Below are 19273 nucleotides of genomic sequence, written 5' to 3'. Positions count from 1 at the left end.
AAATACTAAAATCAAACATGATTCATTACAAAAAGTTGTTGCTGCGCTTGGCTCCTGCAGCAGACGACAAAAAAATTAAATCTCTCTTGTCTCAGTACCGACGAGAGAAAAGAAAAATAGAGGAAAGTAAAAAATCTGGATGTGGTACTGACACACTTTACGAAACGAAGTGGTTTGGATTTAAATAACTACATTTCCTGGATGATATGGAAATATTTGGAACTATTTGAGATATGGCTGGCTTTGATAGGCGTCTCCTGATGCCCTAAAACGAAGAGTAACAGCAAGTCTTTGGTTGACAGGGATTACTTTTCTGAGATTTGTGTCTTTTCTGTGAAACAACTGGTCCTATAATTTTCAACAAGATTTCAAAATCTGACGGAGACATCCTAGTGAAGTTAAGAAAGCCAGAACCGTCTTCCTGATTCAGCTCACAAAGCATGTCATTCCCGCCACGTCTTCTATAGTATGTTTTGGTCCACCAACGACGACTACGTCGTTTTCTTCGTCTGTTCATTTCGTTAAGTATTATTAATGCAGCACCAAATGTCATTAATTCTTCCTCTTCACTTGACATAGCGTATCTCTTGATGAGAATACACAAAGTAACCTATCAGTTTACCGCAGCAGACTATGCGAATACGTAGAAATGTTGGTCGCTAGTGTGAACGGGAATGTGAACAACGAACAATGTTGCCAACATGTTGAGGGAACAAGTTGCACACAATGTTCCGAACAAAAACATGTTCTAAGCTCAATGTAAACGCGCCTTAAGATGTAAGCTACTTGTAGAACCAGTAAGCAAAATATAACTTTGATCACAGATATAATTTCTGGATGTGAACAAAGATGTCATTTGGCAACATGGCGGATACTGGGCTGTTTTTGTGCAAGACAGAAGTGGAAAAGAGTTGGGTGTGCCACATCTATAAATGCGAAAATCTGAATAGCAACAAGTCGAATAGAAGGTAAGCACACCTAGCCAGAAATATATGTTAAATATTGAGGTGTTCCTTCCCGTTGTTAGGCACAATACTATCTTCTACTGGTTGTACTCTCTTCTTAAATGCAAACTTTATAACTGAAATCCTCTCTTCTCTTCAGTTGCTCACAGAGCCATGCCGGTATATTTAGGATATGGTAAACGTTATAGTCTTCCGTCAGAAGGACCGACATTTATTTAAAATTTCTCAATGAATATTTCTGATGATATAAATGAAGATGTTTATCGGCGGGCATACACCTCATACGAAAATGTCTCCGTAAATAATTTCATATCTTCCTTCATTGTAAATATATTCCTCATTCTGTTAAATAGATGGATATCAGGTTTGTTGTATCTGCCTAGATGAGAATGGTGTGTCTTCTAGATTTTTTAATAAATTGTTTTCGTTGTGTAACAATAGTCTTTCGCAGCGCTAAAACAATAACATACCGACTTGATAAAATTCGCTTGACCTCAGATATTATTTACTAGGTCTGATGTGTAATGTCGAAATATATCAGTTTCGATTACTTTCTTCTTAAATACTAATCACAAACTGCAAAGAAATCATCGTAATAACTATTATTCCTCTGACTTTCTATGCTCACTTTCCTGCAAACCACTTCTTTAAAATGGTGATAAGTAAGCCTCACAGATTTTACTGCAGGGTAAGTTGTAGCGATATCGACCACAGAAATGACCACCAAGATCAAATCTGAAGTCAAGAATCAAACAAAACTCACTGTTCATAGTTCGAACCCTTCACTATACACACTGTCGAGTATCAATGTACCAAATTTTGAGTATCCTCAAAACTATGAGTCACCACCAAATTAAAACAGAAAAGCTATCCTTTCAATGAATAGCCAGAGGCCTTTTTGAATTTTCTTATAAGAAATACTACTTCAGTAAGCTTCTACGGTACAAACACTGCGTTGATCAGTATACGTAGTTGACACACATTTGATTAACAGTCGGTGTATTTCACGAAAGTTGATAACATACAGTGGTCATACAGGCTCAAGACCTTATTGTCAGTATCTCCTGCGTGCAACATGAAATAGAAAACCGGACGTTCAGTGCATAAATCGTAGAACTAAATTTACATATTTGAAGCATATATTGTTATGGCTCACCTGATGTCGCCAAAGCGAAAAATAAAGACAGTGCTGCTCGCCAATTCGGAGCACTACAATTTGTAACTTGCGAAGTTTAGTAGGTAAACAAAACTGTTATTTTGCAACAAAAGTTTTATTTGCAGTAGTCGTTCATATAAGTAAGTAAACTGTTATTTCAAAAGTACTCGCGAAAACTGTTAATGCATTTATCCTGCTGTGAGACAAGACGGTCAGCGCCTTCATCGAAAAAATGTTTGCACCTCTCCGAACGGAGCAAATCGACGACCGCGATTGTCTGTCTTCAGGGCTCCAAAAATGTTGCCAGGTTTGTTTTCACTGCGCTGCAAATGTTTCGCTTGGAAGCCCTTCCACATCATCGATTTGCTTAGGACGAAGATGTGCGCCCCTGGGTGCAACCATGGTTCGGTAGACAATCGCAACGTTTTTTCCATTAAGACAGTGACCGTCTTGTCTCACAGTGGGATAAATGTTTCAACAGCTGTGGCGATTGCTTTTGAAATAAAAACAGTTTTTATTTGACTGTCTCATACACCTTCGCGATTCATGCAGTCAGACTTTTAATTGTAACGTTTTAATTAATTATTTGTTTACTACTAACTCGATTCGCAACATATTTTGCAGAAAATATCCGCGTACACCTCTGAATATATTTGTCAGATTATTAACTCATTTGTAAAGTAACAAAACGTTTGAAGCTATTTTATACACGTGAGTTCGAATTTTTAAGAAATCGGGGCTTTGCTGGTGGTTGTTAATTGGCAAGTTTAGATCATATCAAACTTTCAAGATCTGGAGGTAGTGAATGATTGTGGATATCTGGGATCTCTAATCAATGACACAGGAAAGCCGGATAATGAAATACAAAACAACGGATCACCCTTGGTCTGGCTGCAGTGGTTAAAGACACTAAGATCTGGCAGAACCGAGCAGTATCCAAAACAACAAAGATGCGCTTGGTGGAATCGTTGGCATTCCCTGTGTTATCGTACAGCCGCGAGACACTGGTTGTAAAAGCTAGGGGCAAGAGCAGAATTGATGCCTTCGAGATGTGTTGGCGAAAGGCGTTACGCATACCATGAACATAAATAAAAACCAATGCTTGCATTATAGAAGTACTTAGCAACCCAAGACATTTATCTTCCCGCGTTACTTACATAATCTTCCAGTTCCTTGGACACATTTTAAAAACGAAAGAAGAAATTTAGAAAAGACCATTGACCACAGCAAAATCGAAGGCAGAAGATCACGAGGAGGAGCAGCAAGTAGATGGCTGGATTAAATGACGAACATCACCGGCCAGCCTCTTCACATTATATTAAGGAGTGCTGAAGATCGCTGTGGATGGAGACGTCTAATCGAAGATTCAGTTACTTATGAAATAAATGGAGCAAAGTGTAAAGTGACTGATGATAATTTGCTTGTAAATTTTTGATTCTTTCGCAGTTTACAGCCTTGTATGGCAGATTCATAGTGAACTGCCTAACTTTTCATCGGTGGCCATAGTTTTCTTTTTTTCTATTTCAAAATTAAGGAACTCACGCATGAAATACCAATAGTTTGTAATGAAATATAAAAGTCACTATGAATTAACGTTTGGTGCACATTGTTGTTTACGAAATGCAGCCAACGTATTGAATTTTTCTTTTAACTTGCGAGGAGATCTTTTTTTCCAGTCTGGAGAAAATGGATGTGCACAGAAAAAAAAAAAATTACCGCGAACTGTTCGTAACATCCACCATATTACATAAACGATTTGAGATGTTGAAACGAGTTTTTGAAAATGATAGTTCGTTAAGGTTAACGTACGAAACTTTCATATCGACTGTGATGAAATTAACTATAATTGTTTTGAAGATAATATTATAATTTTCTTAAGGGCCATCGGTAGCTTGTGAAACAACTTACACATTTATTTTTATGCGAACAATGAGTTTTTTCATAAGCTATTGATCTGTCGTGTTCTCAGTTCCTAATTTGATAATAGAATCTTGATTCAGAATTCTGTTGTCCGTGCAGCCGTATGATCTTGTTAATGAGGTGAAGTTGTGTAAACTCTGCTGTACTGTGAAAAATGGAAATTTGACATGGCAACAATAGGCGTTATTAAAAAATGGCCACTGATGGCGTTTCCCTGAAGGAATAAAGAGAATAACAAATTAGTCGAAAGCAAACATCAGCATATTTCTGTTCAGGAAAAAAAGAAAAGAAATGCTGATGCCTCGCAGGATGGATTTTCGTCGTCAATCGAGAATTCCTTAGAGTTCACAGAAACGTTTTCTGGAGGCTCTTGAACAGAAAGTTCTTTGTCACCAGATACAGGACGAAGTGCTTTTTGTCTTGATGAAGACTCCGCAGTTCATGTATGGAGAGCCATATTCATCTAACGGCGACCAGTATGGTTGGTGGTCACCCTTCAAGCCATCAGCTGCCCAAGTGGCATGCAGCGTTCTTTTCCACTCATCTGCGCGTTGCTGTCCCCTCCATCCTACAGCCAAAACATCTTCCACGAGCTCGGCTTCAAAACATATCATCCGGTCTGAATTACTGCATTTGTACCTACGCGAGAACGTAACAAATCTGCTTGCAGTACGAATATTGACAGCGATTTTAAACTGTGCCGCGCATGCGCAGTTCGCCGACCAAACATGGCCGCTGTTGAGGCAAGAGATCAGCACAGGTACAAGCAAAACATCTTGCGCCAATAATGATGGTATTTGCTAGTCGTGCGACTGATTTTCCATAATAGGGAAAAATTTCGTAACGACCACTGATAACTTCGCTAAAAACGCGGTGGTCAGTTTGAAAAAGGAAACAGCAGGATGAAAAATTGCGGATCGAGAACTGCACTATCCCCTTTGCTGTGGCCGCTAATGCTTTCGAAGCGTGGAAATCACCAAAGAGAGAGAAGAGGCCCGGCGAAGCGCTGTGGCCGCTTGAGGACAAACTCTTCTCGGAAAATACTATGCCGCCAGGAAGTGTGAAGAGCGGTAAGGAAGCTGCTGAGTGATCATCTTGGTGGCTACATCATACGCAGAGCTGTACCGAGGTGGTCCTGCGCCCTTGGCAGAGCTACATAATCTGTCCTCCCTCCCCCACCCCCAGCCAGCCGTAAAACTACATCTCTGCATTTTTTTTCTCCATAGGTTTAGTTAGCTTCTTTTGTATTTCAAAAATTTTGGTTAATTTAACGATGTTTATGTACAATATTTCACATGACAGTTTAAATGTATCATTCTAGTAAATAAATGATAATCTGTGGGATCCTGCACACTCGTCTAACATAGGGTGCCCAGGAAGCTGTGCGCCCGAATAGCTAGACAACATTCAAGCAAATCTTATTAATGGAGTTTATTACAGTGAATTGCATTGATAATACTTCACTTTGCCGTTTCACAAACAGGAGTCGCAAGCAATTGGCGACGCGCAAACAATCAATGTCCTTCGATACGTACAATTTTCATGCAAGCAAAACATAATCCACGACAAGAGTTAGGATGACGGCTCGTTTTCTAGTGCACTCTTCTAGTACGGCCGAGGCTCGCCAGTTGCGGTGCTTATATTCTTTTCGTATAGGCTCCGCGCCTGTCGTTTGATGATGATGTTGATGATGATGTTTGCTTTGTGGGGCTCTCAACTGCTGGGTCATCGGCGCCCATACAAACTCTCAATTTTTACACATTCCAATCTAGTCACTGTCACGAATGATAATGAAATGATGACAACAGTCCCCGGGCAGAGAAAAACCCCAATCCAGCTGGGAATCGAACCCGGGACCCCGTGATCCAGAGGCAGCAACACTAGCCACCTAGCCACTAGACCACGAGCTGCGGACCCGCTCCTATCGTGGTGTCGTCCTAGTCAGCGTTCTATTGCTGACATCGTCTCAAAGCCTTCTCTGCTGCAACGTTTCGGGCCGACGTGCCGGCGCTTGACGTTATGCCGGAACGCAATCAGTATATGTGTAACAAAGAACAGTTTTAAGAATCCTTCTAGCCCATATCATCGCACAATTTAGCGGAGATAAGGTATACCAAAGAAATGTGTGTGATTTCTCATCACACAAATTCTCCAACAGGAATGTGGGCAGATTCAGTGCGTTGTGTCAATACAATGGTTTGAAAATCACTTACTTCCCTGAGGAAAAACTTTCCGAAAGCAAAAGACCTGTAGATAATCCATACAGTTGCTTGATGAGTATCACATTCTTCTCGTTTCTCTCAGATACCGTTCTCGGAAAGAAGTTCACGGTGTACAGATCAGCGGAGGTGCAAACGTATAAACTTGGATAACTATCTTGTCCACGTCAGAGTTAAATGTACCCCAAAAGAGCACGCAGCTTCGGAACAGAGACACAAAAAGGATCTAAGAAAACAATATAACAGAGGAATGGGAGAAAGAAAAGGCAGTTACCAGGGAACAGTTCCGAACCAAGATTATGCAGAAAGCCAAAGAGCCGCCAACCCGCAGAATAAGAACAAAAAGCCAACCTTGATTGGAACTAAGCATGTGAAACACTTTGGAAATACAAAAGAGAACCTCCCAGGAATATACTAGTAAAAATTCACCGGAGACTAAACAACACCTTTTTGAGATCAGAAAACGTGTTGCAACATTAATCAGACAGTGACGAGGTGACACGTAAGAGAAATTTGGTACTCTCGGCACACTCTTGACTGTGGTCCTCGCAATATTGAATTCCCAAACAATTTCGGAAGTGGAATGCTCCATGCGTCTACCTCCAACTGCTATTCCGCGTTCAAAGCCTTTCAGTTCCCGCGATGCGACAGTAATCACATTGGAAACCTTTTCACGTAATCACCTGAATACGAGCGGCTGAGCCGTGCGGTATGAGGTGCCTTGTCGCGGACTGCGCGGCCCCTCCCGCCGGAGGTTCGACTCCTCCCTCGGGCGTGGCTGTGTGTGTTGTTCTTCGCATAAGTTAGTTTAAGTAGTGTGTAAGTCTAGGGACCGATGACCTCAGCAATTTGGTCCCTTAGGAATTCACACACATTTGAACAAATGATAAATAATTGAAACCCTCAGCTGCCGACAGGTGTTGTTGATATACCTCGATGGGTACAGCTGAAATTGTGTGCCCCGACCGGGACTCGAACCCGGGATCTCCTGCTTACATGGCAGACGCTCTATCCATCTGAGCCATCGAGGACACAGATGAATAGCGAGACTGCAGGGACTTACCCTTGCACGCTTCCCGTGAGGCCCACATTCCCAACTGTCCACAATCTACATACGTAATGTACCTAATAGATATTTACCCATCCACTCATTACTCGCGCACTCGAAAGTGTCGATTCCCGTAAGAGTTCGGGCAACCTGCGCATTCACACAGATAACGACCACACATCTATGCTATATTGGCACCAAAATCAGCTGCACATTTTTCAAGAAAAATTACAGAGCTTTCATTTAAGGCGTTGTCTGGCAGCAAATTAAAGTCAGATGAAATGTTTTGATGTATGTGAGACTTGTTTTCCGTTTCACTTATTATTCTGTTAAACAACGACACTTTAAAGCACTCAAGTTGAAATAGTCTCGCACCAGTCCTCAGTCGGGAAAAATTGGACGCCTTCAGTCAAATGGTCTGCTGCATCAACTCGCCAACGTTTGAGATACTGCTATACTGTAGCAAAGTTGCAGCAAGAGCTCTAGTGTTGAACATGAGCAAGTTAGGCAGGCAGCAGCTGTGTGAACCAAGCGCACTGTTGCCACACACACCAAGTTACCCACAGACGTCTGCTCTGTAATAGTGCACTGGAAACTGACGTTTAAATAAATGAATATTTTTGAATTTAAATTTATTGAAGCTCTGTCGTTGCCACCAGTTTGCATCCATACTCATAGTTCCCTTTAAGTTAATGATGAGGAAACGTGAACACAAAGTACATTACGTTTTGGAATTAAAAATAAATAAAGTATTGGAAATTTTTTTTATTATGTGCAGATGAAAGCCAAACTTAAATACTACTTTTCTACATAGTTGCCATTTAAATTAAAGCACTTATCGTAGCGATGGACGAGCTTGGAAATTCCTTCGTCGTAAAATTCGGTCGCCTGCGCCTTCAACCACGTGGTTACCTCTTCTTGAAGCTGTGCGTCGTCATCAAAACGCTGCATAGCCAATCACTTCTTCATTGCTGGGATTAAGTGGAAGTCGCTCGGTGCCAGGTCGGGACTGTACGGCGGATGAGGAAACAACTTCCACTTAAAAGATTCGAGAACTTCACGAGTGGCATTTGCCGTGTGGGCCCGGGCGTTGTCGTGAATCAGCAAGATCTTTGAGCCCAAGTTTCCCCTGCGCTTGTTTTGTATTGCTCTTCTGAGGTTGTGCAGAGTTTGGCAATACCTTTGAGAGTTTATTGTAGTGCCTCTTTCCAGGAAATCTAAAAAATCACACCTTTTCTGTCCCAAAAGACAGTCGCCACGTGGTTGAAGGCGCAGGCTGCCGAATTTTACGACGAAGGAATTTCCAAGCTCGTCCATCGCTACGATAAGTGCCTTAATTTAAATGGCAACTATGTAGAAAAGTAATATTTAAGTGTGGCTTTCATATGTATATAATAAAAAAATTTCCAATACTTTATTTATTTTTAATTCCAAAACGTAATGTACTTTGTGGATAGCCCTCGTAGAATACAAATTAATTTAATTCTCTGGCATACACTGCCACTTGTCAGAAGTATTTCTTCGTGGGAACAACGAATTCGTGGTTCAACCTACATAACGACCACTGTCTAGTTGCACTCGAAAAGGAAGAATGAATAATTCAATTAGTACGCAAAACTACGACGGGCTGTATCGGTTATTTTCATTCGATTGCTCTACATCTACATCTGCATATATATAAATACTCCGCAAGCCACCGTAAGGTGCTTGGCGGGGGGTACTCTGTACAATTACTTTTCATTTCCCTTCCTGTTCCACTCACAAATAGAGCGAGTCTGTACGGCTCCGTATGAGCCCTAATTTCTCGTATCTTTACCTTCGTGGTCCCTACGCGCGATGAATGCTGCCGGGAGCAGTCAGTTTCAAATGCCGGTTCTCAAAATTTCTCAATAATGTTTCCCCAAAAAAACACCGCCTCCCCTCCAGGGATTCCCGTTTGAATTCCCGAAGCATCTCCGTAACACATTAAGTTGTGTTCGAACATACCGGTGACAAATCCCTCCTCTCAATTGCTTCGATGTCTTCCTTCAATCCTACCTGGTACGGATCTCAAACACTCGAGCGGTATTCAAGAACAGGTCGAACCAGCGTCCTACATGCGGTCTCCTTTACAGGTGAACCGCTCTTTGCTAAAATTCTCCCAATAAACCGAAGTCGATCATTTGCCTTCCCTACCACAGTTTTCACATGCTCATTGCAAAAATGGCTCTGAGCACTATGGGACTTAACTGCTGTGGTCATCAGTCCCCTAGAACTTAGAACTACTTAAACCTAACTAACCTAAGGACCTCACACACATCCATGCCCGAGGCAGGATTCGAACCTGCGACCGTAGCTCATTGCACCTCATATCGCTTTCCAACGTTAGGCCCAGATATTTAAACGACTTGACTGCGTCAAGCGGGACACTAGTAATACTGTATCCGAACATTACAGGTTTGTTCCTGCTACTCAACCGCATTAACTTAAATTTTTCCACATTTAGGCCTAACTGCCATTCATCACACCAACTGGAAATTTTGTCTAAGTAGTATTATATCTTTCTACAGTCATTCAACTTCGACACCTTACCGTACACCATGGCATCACCAGCAAACAACGGCAGATTGGTGCCCACCCTGTCTGACAAATGCCGGCCGGAGTGGACGTGCGGTTCTAGGCGCTACAGTCTGAAGCCGAGCGACCGCTACGGTCGCAGGTTCGAATCCTGCCTCGGGCATGGATGTGTGTGATGTTCTTAGGTTACTTAGGTTTAATTAGTTCTAATTCTAGGCGAAAGATGACCTCAGATGTTAAGTCCTATAGTGCTCAGAGCCATTTGTCTGCCAAATCACACATATATATATTTTTATATATAGAACAACAGCGGTCGTATCACATTCCCCTGGGGCACTCCTGACGATACCATTGTCTCTGATGAAGATTCGCGGTCGAAGACAACAGACTGGGTTCTATTATTTAAGAAGTGGTCGAACCACTCACATATCTGGGAACTTATTCCATATACTCGTACCTCCGTTAACAGCTCGCGGTGGCGCACCGTGTCAAATGCTTTCCGGAAATCTAGAAATATGGAAATTGCCTGTTACCCTTCATCCATAGTTCTCAGTATATCATGTGAGAAAAGGGGAAGCTGAATTTCGAACGAGCGATGCTTTCTAAATCCGTGCTGATTTGTGGACATAAGCTGCTTAGCCGCAAGAAAGTTTAGTGTATTCGAACTGAGAATGTGTTCAAGCAAACAGAAGTTAGGGATATTGGACTGTAATTACGCGGATCCGTTCTTTTACTTTTCTTATATACTGGAATCACCTGCGCTTTTTTTCGAGTCGTTTGGGACTTCGTGCTGGGCAAGAAATTCACGATAAATTCGAGCTAGCTAAGGGGCCAATCCCGTGCTCGCTATAAAATTGAACTGCGCTTCCAACTGTCTGGGTGAGATTAAGATATGTGAACACAAAATAAGCAGTCTCGCATATGCGGATGACTAAGTAGTGATGGCAGATTCGATTGAAAGTTTGCAAAGTAATATTTCAGAGCTAGATCAGAAATGTAAGGACTATGGTATGAAGATTAACATCTCCTAAACGAAAGGAATGGCAGTGGGAAAGAGATGTAAACGGATTGAGTGCCAAATAGGAGGAACAAAGTTAGAACAGGTTTCTTGTCTACGCCAGGTATACTTATTGACTGCGTGAACGGTTTGTTGAACGTGAAATTTAAAACTTGGGCTTTCGTTTTGCTATCTTCAACTGCCACACCGTGGGACTGAATGAAAGCCTTAGATCCACATGGGGGTTTTTTCGACCAGAATTTTCTCGGGTTTTCTGCCAGATCTTTTTCTAAGGAGTGACGGTGGTAGTTGTATGCTTGGCGCACAGATCTTTTCGCAGATGCACGAATCTCTAGTAACCTTCGCTTGTCGTCGTTTGTGCGTCCTCATTTGAAGCTAGGGTGCAACAGCCTCTGCTTCCTCAGCATCTCACGAATTTCGTTAATAAGCCATGGTGGGGCTTTTCCATCCTTTATCCACTTACTAGGCACGCAAGTCTCCAGACCACGATTTACAGTGCGCTTATACTTCCCCATAGTTCCCCTACGTCCATCGTATTGGTACAAGGTGATGCCAATTCACTAGTAAGATTTTAATAACTGCTTATGTGCTAGATGTAGCAGAAGCACCCTCCTAGTCTTCTTGACTGATTTATTTCGTAATCATAGTTCACTGATCATGATCGTTAATCCCCGTTTGTATACTGGCATTGTCGATACGATCAGGCCTATTTTTAGCGACGAGATCTAAGATATTTCCATCGCTTATGGGCTGCCGAGCTAGCTGCTCAAGACAATTTTCAGAAAACGTGTTCAGAAGTATTTCCCATGACTTTCGTCTGTAACCCCTGCCCCCACCCCCAGCAGTGAATCCGTAGACATCCCAGTCTATACTCGGCTGGTTAAAGTCGCCTCCAACCTCCCAGACTTCCTTTCAATGACTCTCAGTCGATTCGTAAAACCACGAACGACTGAATCGATTGTTTTTATTGGGCTGGTCTCGTCAGCAACGACGGGAGACCAGGGAGGGAGCTCTAGTCGCAGGAGGAGGGAAGGTAGGGTCGAGTTCATTAGCGACGGAGGACACGATCCGGATATTTCAGGCGTGGGGAACGAAGTCGGCCGGACCTTTCAAAGGAGCGAACTCAGTTAACATTACAGAATCGACGTGTTAAAGACACATTAAATGTTGTTGTTGTGGAGGTCTTCAGCTCTCCGCGTTGCGCTATCCTGTGCAAGGCTCTCCTTCTCCCAATAACTGCTGCAACCCACATCCATTTCAACCTGGCTGCTTACTCTGCTCGTCCGCTTGTCTCCCTCCACAATTATCCCCCACGAGGCCCTCTAGTACTAAATTGACGATTGCTCGATGTCTCAGAATGTGTCCTATCAAACGATCTCGTCTATTGTCAAGTTATTCCACAAATTTATCTTCTCTGGCGTTATATTCGTCACTCTCTCGTTAGTTACGGTCTTCGGCATTCTTCTGCTGTACCACATTTGTCTTCTTGTCTGAACTACTTATTGTCCACTTCCGTACAAAATTGCACGGCAGACGAATGCCTCCAGAAAAAAACCTCCCAACATTTAAATTAATGTTAAATGTTAATGGAGTACTCTTTTTTCAGACATGATTTTCTCCCCAATGCCAGTCTGCATTTTACATCGTCTCTACTTCGCCCATCGTTATTTATTTTACCCCCAAACATAAAAAATCTCATCTATTATACTTTTACTGTCATTTCCTAACCTAGTAGCCTCACAGTCGCTTCATTTTATTCGAGTGTATTCCATTACCCCCATATTTTTTTTTCGTTTTAGTCATCTTGCGTCCTCCTTTTCTTTGTTGTTCAGAGCTTTCATTCCGTTCAACTGCTGCGTACTACTAGGGGAGCTATACCGAAGAGCTTATACTGGTTGAAAAGTACTTAAACCGACAAACTCTGGGAAGTTGTAGGGGACATCAAAACAAATATTTTTCCCTAATGTCAATTTTTCGTATGAGGAATATTTAAACCGGTAGAGGAAGATTTCTCTGGCGGCAAAATAATTAAACCAACAAACACTTTTCCATTTTTTTATGACCAAGAGAGAACAACGAGGTAGCAGATACGGCCCAATTAAACAGTCTCCAACAACACCGACCCACGCATTAACGAAGAACCGCACTTGATGAGCGCTAGTAACTGTGGCATGTGCGTTATCGTCACTCCAAACATGCGAATTGTGCATGTTGAAGACTCCATCACGCCCGAACGTTGCTTCATCGGTAAACAACACAGAGGATGGAAATGTAGGGTGCATTTCACACTATTCCAGGCACCACTGCGAAAACTGTGCTCTGGGTGGATAATCGACTGGTTCCAGGTTGTGGACACGCTGTAAGTGAAATGGACGTAACAATTACTCTCGATGGACTGTTGTTACATTCGTCTGATTCGTCGCCATGTGACGTGCAGTTGCATGCGTGCTTATTGAAGGATCCCGCTCCACACGCTGCAAGACAGCTTCCTCAAATTGCAGCATTCTTGCCGTGCGACGGCGTCCCTGTCCAGGTAATCTGCTAAATGAGCCGGTCTCACGCAGCACAGCACAGCATCGAAGGTCGCATGATGCGGGATACGGTGATTAGGATATTCTTGTTGATAAACCCGCTGTGCAGCTCGTCCGTTGTGGTGCGCTACGTAGTACGCACCAACCGTATCAGTGTACTCACTCCGGGTGTATCGCTCCATTAGTAAACAGAGACAATGCACCACTACACTGGTGGACAGCAGTAGCCTACAACTGAAGAACGTAATACGCCCTCTAACTACTGAAGATCGTAATACGGCCTCTATCAACTGAAGAGCGTAGTACGGCCTCCAACGGTTTAAATAATCCTCATAGGAAAAAATGACATTAGGGGAAAATATTCGTTTTGATGTCCCCTACAGTCTCCCAGAGTTTGTCGGTTTAAATACTTTTCACCCTGTAGGTCCGATTTACTGATATTGCGCGAAGAGAGTTTCGGCTGTATACGCCACGCCGGAAAAACACAAAGACAAATCAGTCTGCGTTGTGCTCCCCGTCTATAGTATGTCAGTTTTCGATTATATTGTTCCGGCAGCTTACCTTCATATTTGTACACATACATTGTTCCTAGTTAAGTAAGGGTGCGATCGAGCTCGACTGGCAGATATTTCGGGTTAGCGCAGTATGAGAAGCGATACCCCCGCACGCTAGATCCAGTGTAGGGACAGAATAGAGCGCTCGGGGGCTAGTGGCAGAGCGGTCCGTGCCTCAGTGTTTACAAACACTGCACTGGGCAGGTGGTCGGCTGTAGCTTGCTGAGGCTGAGCGGGAGGAGGCGAGGCTGAGAGCTGAGCCCTGTGGCTGCGACAGGCCGTGCCTTGCCGTGGCGACCTTGGACCGGGCTGACGGCCCCGCTGGCCTTGGCCGCCGGAAGTCGCGGTGGGGGGAGGGGGCGGGGCCGCCTCCGGCTCGTCTGCGCGCGACGCCCGGCCCGGAGAGCCGCCGCTCGGCGTCACAGACTCGCCGGCGAAAGCGAAAGCTGTGGCAGGCGCTGACGTCCGCATACCTAGGCGTGGGGCGTGCAGCAGAGCAGAGCAGGTGGTACCTCAGCCGACGCTATCGCTCGTTGAGCGTCCTGCTCTCACTGAGAGACGCCACCAGTCTCCGCTGCCTCCCGATCCTAATCACCCGTCTCTTCTTTACCGCTGTGACTGTAAATATTCCGAACAAATAATTAATTATACTAGGCCAGTTAAAAAAAGTATCTGACCGCATTTTTCATTGTCGAAACCGACAGTGGTGTCGGGGCGCGTGTGCTCTCTATATTCGTATGCATACGTAGTGCGCGTGCTTCATTTTTGTTTCACGACTGCGGAAAGAGCCCGTCGCTGGCTAACCGTTGACAAGTGAGCACTTATCAGTGGTAGTCGTCGGATATGTGTTGTGCGTAAAATGACAGAGAAAGTGGATCAACGTTATTGGGTCAGATTATAGGCTTAGCGATTCTCAAGTTGAAACAACCTGAAAGATTCGACTACTTCGGATCTCAGACATCGAAAAGACGGTGTGCATCACGTTGCCTGCGGAGGGCACAGCTTTGAATCTTTTAGGGGGCGGTGACGACTCTACATTCGTGTTCCTACTCCTAGAAGTCTCACTACGTTATTCCAAATGGGCATATGCGTATTTATACTGGTGTGGTTGTTATGTCGTTCCGTACCGTTTCATTTGAGCACTCTTATAAATACAAGTTTTCAGCCACAAGCTGATTTTTGTGAGCTTCAGTCCGGAGACTGTTTTCTGCCACTCTCCACGGTAGCATCTCCTCTGCATCTCAGGTTAACTACTGCAGGCTATATTCACTTGAACCTGATTACTGTTTCGAGTCTCGGTGTCCCTCTACACTTTTTATCTCCTACGCTTCCCTGCATTACGAAAGCCACAATTCAACGATGCTTCATGATGTTTCTTATCAACTGACCCTTTCTTTTAGTCAAGTTGACCCACAAACTCCATCTCTCCGCAGTTCTATCCAGCATGTCTTGGTTAGATACGCGATTTGCCCGTTTTGTGTTCCCCTTTCTTCTGTGGCACAGCATTTCAAAAGCTTCTTTTCTCTTCCTGACTGAACTGTTTATTATCCACGTTTCGAGACACAAAAAAAGCCGGCCGTTGTGGCCGAGCGGTTCTAGGCGCTTGAGTCTTGGCCGGCCGGTGTGGCCGAGCGGTTCTAGGCGCTTCAGTCTGGAACTGCGCGACCTCTACGGTCGCAGGTTCGAATCCTGCCTCGGGCATGTATGTGTGTGATGTCCTTAGGTTAGTTAGGTTTAAGTAGTTCTACGTCCTAGGGGACTGATGACCTCAGATGTTAACTCCCATAGTGCTCAGAGCCATTTGAACCATTTTCCCAGGTTTCATTCCGTACAAGTCGACACTCCAGACAAATACCTTCATCAAAGCCTTCCTAACATATTCTTTGTTAACAAATTCCACTGTTTCAGAAATAATTTTCTTCCTGTCGACAGTCTGCATTTTGTACCCTCACTACCTCGGCCACTATCACTTATTTTGCTGCTACTTTTCGTGTCGCATTTCCTAACCTAATTCCCTCAGCGTCGCTTGATGCAATTCGACCACACTCCATTACCCTTGTTTCACTTTTGTTGATGTTTATCTTATAAACACTTTTCATGACACTCTCCATTATGCTCAACAGGGCTTCCAAGTCTTTTCTCGTCTCTCAAAGAATTACAATGACATCAGCAAATCTTCAAGCTTGTATTTCTTCTGCCTGCTCTTTTATTTCTTCACGAATTCTCCGGCGTTTTCTTGCTGTTTGCTCAAGCTGCAGACTAGCGCACTACACTCTAGTCGTAGTCTCTTCTCAACTACGGACTACCTTTCATATCCTTCGAGTCTTATAACGGCTTTCCTGTTTCAGTACATAACGTTTCACTTCATATATTTTGTTTCTCTCACTTCTAGAACTACAAGGAGTCTATTGCAGTCATCAGTGACAAAAGCTTTTTCTGCGTCTAGAAATGTTGTATACGTAAGTTTGCCTTTCACCAACCAATCTACTAAGAAACGGGAACGTTTGTTGCCAAGTGGTCTAACTCGTAAAAACTGAAAGAGAGCCTGACACGACTTATCATTTCTAGACGGGCAAGTCTCTGTATCCGGCAGGTGGCGTGGGTCCTAGTCAGTAGTTCGCTCACAGGCAGTCTCGTTGCAATTACAGTGAACGAAACTGCCGAGCGCCTTGACAACTCAGTCCAAGCGCCCATCGCAGTAGTTTGCCACCGTCTGATAATGTTGTTTACTTGAGCGCTACGTGTTGTGTGCCATACATTCATCTTGTTACGTGCGTGTAGTTCAAGACTAAATTAACGGGATCTGTCTGTTAACGACTGTGAAAATATAGATGTGACTGTTGCAATTCCTCGGTCCAAAGTGGTTAGAATGTATGACAGAAATCGGCACGATATTGTAAAAAGGTTGCGAAACAGTGGCGAATGATACAAGGATCGTTTCTGAAAACTCATAATATCTTAAATGTATCGTAACGTGGACTACACGTGCCGCAAAGCGTGTTTTCACAAGATTTCAGAAGCTGACCGAAAGAAATAGTTCGAAGGGTTTTGGAAAATGGAGCTCTTTGGTAATCAAAACGCTTATTTGTCTGAAATCGTTCGCGCTGCATGCGCGCTTGTAGTGGTAATCGTCGGTCTAGCAATGCCGTACACAAGTGTTACCCTCATACTGCCGGCTTGAGGGCCGTTGAACCGTGCTAACAGTATCTTCTCCACACATTTTCAGTGAGTAGGGGGAGTGTCGCGAGCTTTGAAAAACTGCGGAGAAAGTAAAGCTCGTCGCGAGGGCTTAACGAAGGTGCGAGCCTAATCCACGTAAGACAGGCGTACACGCAGAGAGTATATGTTTCGTTGAACAGCATATAAACGATTTTCCTGTTGCTAAATCACACTACACGAGAAGTGGTAACGTAAACACGACGTACTTGAGTCATCATCTGAACATTCGAAAGATGTGTGGTTTGTACCAAGAAGTACGCCTTCAGGATAGCAGGCAGTTCATGAAGGAAAGTTACTACCGACACATTTTTAATACTAAGCTAAACCTACATTTCCATAAACTGAGAAAAGATAATTATTAAGATTGTGACACAAAATGAAATAAAATGGTTGCGTATCTGACAACGCAAAAACAGCGATCCTGGAAACAAATTGTGAACTACATTCAAGGAAAGTTGAGAGAGCTCAAAGTGAATGAACCGTGTTTCTTCCAATCCTAATCTTGAAACGTAAAAGATGTCTACGGATCCACAAAAGGCCCTTCCAGTCCAAGTACTGACGGTCAGTGATGCCTACAACAAACGAATCCTGTGCATTGATCAGCCAGAACATTATGACCTATTATAGATATGCCCGCCCGGCTAGCTGCGCGTTCTAACGCGCTGCTTCCCGAGCGGGAAGGCAGCGGCACGAATCCGCCCGGCGGATTTGGGTCGAGGTCCGGTGTGCCGGCCAGCCTGTGTATGGTTTTAAGGCGGTTTTCCATCTACCTCGGCGAATGCGGGCTGGTTCCCCTTATTCCGTCGCAGTTACACTGTGTCTGCGATTCCTGCGCAAACACTATCTCCACGTACGCGTACGCCATAATTACTCTACCACGCAAACATTTGGGGTTACACTCGTCTGGTATGAGACATTCCCGGGTGTTCCACTGGGGTCCGAACCGCGCAATAACCCTGGGTTCGGTGTGGGGCGGCGGTGGGGTGGGTGGACTGCTGTGGCCTGTTGTGGGGTTCTGGACCACTGCGGGCTACCGCAGGACGAAGTCTGTCCGTCGTTTCTAGGTCCCCAGTTCAATATACAATATTATCGATATAAACCCGTTCAGGCGAGAGCTGCATCAACTGCCGAGGAACGACTGCTAGTCAGACACACGCACGGTGCATTTAATATCAGTAGCGTACTGTCAGTGTGTAGAATGGGGAAGGCGCGCGATCTATCTGAGTTTGACCGAGGGCACGTTATGATGCCCCGGAAACTGCACGATTTGTCGGGTGTTCGAGGAGTGCTGTGGTGAGTATCTTCAACACGTGGCGAAACCACGAGTCCAGACGGCGTGGGGTTGTCTGGCTACCCTTCATTACAGATGTCTGACGTCGTTGGCTGGGCAAATTGCTAAAACAGGACAGGTGGGGAGCTGTGGCAGAACTAATATCACATTTTAATACTGGGAAGAGCGCAAGTGTTTCTGAACACTCAGTGCACTGGACACTCCTAATGATGAACCTCCGCAACCGACGACCCGTGCGTGCGCCAGTGTAAACTACAACTGAAATGGGCACGTGACCATCGGTACTCGACATTGGCGCAGTGGCAGATCGTTGCTCGGTCTGATGAATCCCGATACCTTCTTCATCATGGCGGTGGGAGGGCGCGAATCCGGCATCTTCCAGGGAAACCTCTCCTCGCCCCTGTACTGCGAGGCGGAGACAAGCTGGCGGCGGCTCCACTGTGCTCTGCGGAACATTCAGGTGGGCATCCAGGGTCCAGGGGAGCTCGTGCAAGGCACAGTGACTGCCAAGGAGGATCGCGCACTGTTGCAAACCACGTGCACCCCTTCATGACGATCATGTTTATCGACGGCAGTGGCATTTTTCAACAAGATAATACGCCATGTCACAAGGCCAAGAGTTTGATGGAGTGGTTCGAGGATCACAGTGGCGAGTTCCAATTGATGTGCGGGGTCCTGCCTCAACTCGCTAGATCTGAACTCGTTCGAACACATCTGGGATGTGATTGAACGTGGCATCACAGCTCATTGTCCCCCTTTCCGGAATTTACGGCAGTTACGTGACTTGAGTGTGTGC

General features: G+C 44.4%; 1 protein-coding gene and 1 non-coding gene across 3 annotated transcripts in view; one reads left to right on the top strand and one right to left on the bottom strand.

Annotated features, from left to right (window-relative positions):
- LOC124546004 (tight junction protein ZO-1) overlaps positions 1 to 19273 on the top strand; it is a 710801-nt gene that overhangs the window by 43105 nt on the left and 648423 nt on the right. The gene's annotated exons all lie outside the window — the stretch shown is intronic.
- Trnat-ugu lies at positions 7218 to 7291 on the bottom strand. Its single transcript has one exon. It is a non-coding gene; the product is annotated as a tRNA-Thr (tRNA).

Source organism: Schistocerca americana, chromosome 1 (genome assembly GCF_021461395.2).
Source record: "Schistocerca americana isolate TAMUIC-IGC-003095 chromosome 1, iqSchAmer2.1, whole genome shotgun sequence".
Taxonomy (NCBI): Eukaryota; Metazoa; Arthropoda; class Insecta; order Orthoptera; family Acrididae; genus Schistocerca; species Schistocerca americana.
The sequence above is the reverse complement of the archived record's forward strand: the minus strand, read 5'-3'. Positions and strand labels throughout refer to the sequence as shown.